Below are 4,286 nucleotides of genomic sequence, written 5' to 3' on the forward strand. Positions count from 1 at the left end.
AAGGCGTATAAATGACCAAGGAGAGATCAGTGAAAGAAGAGAAAGTAATGATTAAAAATTCACATCTAAATGACTTTATATAATAGTCTTATAAGAATCCTATAGCCTAATACTAAAATCATAAAAATAAGGAAAGTTTCTGACTCCTAAATATCATCTAATTAGTTGTTATTATTTGATATTTTCGTACTTCTAATTAACAAAATAAAATAAAAAATATAAAGCAAAAAATAAGAAAAGCTGCATGTGTGGAAACTAAACGGAAAAACAGCACAACTCAAATGCAACATTTCCAGAAAGGTTGCATATTCGGCAACAACATGATTCCATGCAATAGAAGGGTTTAGCAGGGTAATTAACCATTACACTTGACAAATCACTATACAAATCCATTAACAAAATAGAAAATGCAAAGCAGCAACAGAAAAACAAAACCTTAATAGTTAACAATGAAATCGATTTGCAATTAACAATTAAACGGAGTAACAACTAAATCGAATTGTTCATTAACTATAACAATTAACAAAAAATCAATTAGGAAAACTGGATTTAAAAAAAAAATAAAAAAAAAAAACATGGATTAATCTACAAGGGGTGAGCATCAGGCATCATGGCAACAACAAAAGTGAGAAATACATGTTTCAACAGTTGGCCAAGAAATAAAGAGAAGCGAAGAGAGAAATGAGTGGGCGACAGCTGGATGTGGGAAAAAGGGGAATGGTTGTCCCATGTGCCCATTGGTGCTTGCTTTATTTTGTCACTATGTTGTCCTCTTTTCTTTTCTTATCTTTGCCATTTGATGACGGATATATTAGATTCTCCTTGCTGTGTGAGGGTACCTACTTTCCTTTTGCATGAAAAATCTGAAATATGTATGGTCAACGTCTTATCAAGCTTGATCTGAAATCTGAATGGTCAACGTCTCATCAATATGTTTATTATGGTTTTTTTTAACGATTCATTAGAAAAAAAGAAGAAAAAAAAAAAAAAAAATCCTCCTCCGTAAACACTCACTAGAGAAAATCAAAGATGTTGGATTTGATTAGCGACGCTCGAATGCTAAATCGTCTAACAAAGATTTGCAGCTTCAGATTCAAAAGTCACACATTGATAGATAGAATCAAGGAGGAATGGATTCAATCACAACAACATCCTCCCTAGTCACATAAGTAAATACAGTATGATAATTGTTTTCGCAAAAAAATAACTTAAAATTTTTCAAAAGTGACATGACCTCTAACTTTTGGTTAGGTTTGTGAGTAACTGTATACAATAGCGTTTAATTGAAATGAATTCTCATAAGTGTCTACTATTTAGAGTAGATTTTGAAGACAATATGGTCTCTTGTATTAATGATTTGCTTGTATCTCTATATATATTTACAACTTCCAGCCTCATACAATTTGAATAAACAAGAGTAACACATAATCATGCAGAAGCTATTATGGGTTGACCGGTTCTTTCTCTTGTTCATTTTAGCGGCCACATGTGGTTGTGTTGATCATGGTTGATGGGTTCTTTCTACCATTGATTCAAACGCTTGATCTTCATTCGAATTCATTCGGAGGCAACTTCCCTCTTTTTACAAAATTTGACCTCTTTACGAGTTCTTGATATCTCAGACAACAAACTCAATTCTTCGATTCCTGTCATGAATAACCCTTATTCATGACAAGTATTTGGAAAGGAGGGTTCCATTCAGGAGAAACTTAGACTTATAAGTCACCAACATATAGTACTTTCAGCCGATGTGGGATCATAACGCATTGGTTCTTCACTAATATGGTTACAACTAAACAACAATAGGGTTACTTTCTGGAGCCCAAAATAAAACTCAAGGTCGGGTCCAACTACTCAACAAAGACTCAATCGGGACTTTTGGTCATGATATAAACAACTCCAATGAGTTTTGCCATGTATTATGTGTAAACTAGACATACAACCAAAAGCATTTTGCACCAATATATGATACAAACTAACCTCTTCTGCCTTAAACACAGCATTGGTAAATGCAAACATATCTAAGGTACTTACTAAGATGAATTCGAGAGACTTCACTTGATTTAGGCAACAATGTATGTTGTTACGCACAAGAAAACTGAACTAGAAGGACAGCACGAGCTGTATATATGACATAATATAATCAAATTATAAACAATTAGCCTTTAATTTATAATTAGCGATATTAACTACTAACAAGCATTACCAACTAAATAGATTCTAAAATTAACGTTCTTCGAAATTACACCATCCACAAAGTCAACGGGTTAAGCAAAGAGTTGACTCGTTTTGGTGAATGCAATGCGAGCGAGAATACTTTGATTTCGTGAATGCAACAGATTACACAAACATCTCACAATTAATCGATTGACAAAATATAAAACCCTAACATATGAAATCGATTAACAACTAAACCGATAAACGTACATAAGTTAAGCAACAACTAAATCGGTTCATACAACAAACCCTAGTTTAACAGTTTACACTTAATAAGATTAACAAAAAATTAGTCAAATGGCGGATAATAAAACGTATATGCATATTAAGCATTAAGCAATAACTTAATAGATAATTAAACGTATACGTTTTAAGCAACAGCCAACAAAAAATAGAAAATACCTCTTTTGGTTTGTAAACAGGAAGCAACAGACAATGAGGGAAGATAGCTGGACAACAGGCGGTGTACAGCGGACAGCAGTGGCTGCGGCGACGAGAAACGATACGAAGCAGAGGGCGAGTGGGGAGATGGATTCCCGGTTTTCCATTTTGATAGGGGACTTTGGATCGCCGTTTAGATCTTCAATTTTGTCTCCAGTCATTAGGAGTGGGCGTCCTAAAAGACGCGGGATGCTGAGTTGCCACGACCAAAAACGCGTGAACACCGCCCAAGGGCCGATGTTCGTGGTGTCGCGGTGATGGGAAGATGGAAGAAACGGAGCTTTCTATTGGTTTGCTTTTTTTCGATCGTTTGCCCCTTAATTTTGTTGGATCATCGAAGTAGGAAAAAAAAAAAAAAAAAACCGTTTTCCAGTGAAATCGTGAAATCAGGTGAAAAAGACGAAGTAAAGCGGGTGTATATTATAAATGTTTTAATTGAAGTTACAAATTTGGTCCCTAAAATTCTGTAACTTAATCCTATTACACCCTTTCATTTTTATCTTTTCTGAATTATATTAAGGGATTTTTTAATATGTATCCTAAGTGCACATATAAAAAGTATTAATTATAAAAAATATTACCATAATTAAATTCAAAAGGTTTAATATGGTATACGTGATTTTTTCGTGAGAACTAACAGAAGTCACATAGATGATTTGATGCTGCAGATTTAAGAGTAGCTACACATTGGTGTTTTGGTTTGCCGAGAAAGCTAAATGTTTTAATTTAGAGAGCCATACATGATAGACTTCCAGCTCGTTTAAACCTTTTAAAAAGTACTTGATTTAAATTCGATTTCTTGTACAGTGTGTGTAATATAGGAGTTGAGTCTGTTCAATAAGTTTTGTTTAATTGTGAAGTTTCTTCAAGTTTGTGGAAGTCGGTTTCTTTGTGGTATGGTATAACAATGCCAGGTTATGTTTCAATCTGAGAATGATTGTCTTGGGTTGATAATGATCGTATGTCTAAGGAGAAAAAAAAAAGTCGAAGTGGTGATGCTTACAATGTGGTGGATCATATGGAGGATTAGGAATAACACAGTTAGAGCTGGAAAAATGAAACATCCCAATATTTAAGACCAAAAATTTTATTTTCAATTTAATAATTATAAAACCATTTGTCTGAAAACATCCATAGTATCAACTCATATCGAAACAAAGTATCAATAGTCAAAACATGTCATGATAAAACAACATCATAGTATAACTCCCAAAGATCTCATGTGTGAAAATCCTGGTGTGATGCGCTGCAGTAGAGCCGACTTCTTTCCCTTCGAAGAAGAAGTACCTGAAACCAAAACTGTAAACCGTAAGCACGAAGCTTAGTGAGTTCCCCCATCATACCACATACCATACAATAACATAGTGCCTAGCATATCTAGGTGTTGGCATACCCCTTCGGTCTCTTTCAACCGATAACTGCCTAGCATATCAGGGTGTTGGCCTACCCCTACGGTCTCTTTTTACCGGTAATTCTCCAGCATATATGGGTGTTAGCCTACCCGTTCGGTCTCTTTCAACCGGCAACGGGGACTATTTCACCCCTACTACTAATACATATCATCATAGCACATAAACACATAAGTCACATATTGCCTAGCATATCTGAGTGTTGGCTTACCCTTTCAA

At 34.8% G+C, this 4,286-nt stretch overlaps 1 long non-coding RNA gene across 1 annotated transcript; it reads right to left on the reverse strand.

Annotated features, from left to right (window-relative positions):
* Nucleotides 1–443: 443 nt before the first annotated feature.
* On the reverse strand, nucleotides 444–3,024 carry LOC145028588 (uncharacterized). Its single transcript, XR_013676066.1, has 2 exons — nucleotides 2,620–3,024; nucleotides 444–907 (listed from the first exon to the last, which is right to left on the reverse strand). It is a non-coding gene; the product is annotated as an uncharacterized LOC145028588 (long non-coding RNA).
* Between the last annotated feature and the right edge of the window lie 1,262 nt (nucleotides 3,025–4,286).

This window comes from Lactuca saligna, chromosome 2 (assembly GCF_052625555.1).
Source record: "Lactuca saligna cultivar CGN05327 chromosome 2, ASM5262555v1, whole genome shotgun sequence".
In the NCBI taxonomy this organism is placed as follows: Eukaryota; Viridiplantae; Streptophyta; class Magnoliopsida; order Asterales; family Asteraceae; genus Lactuca; species Lactuca saligna.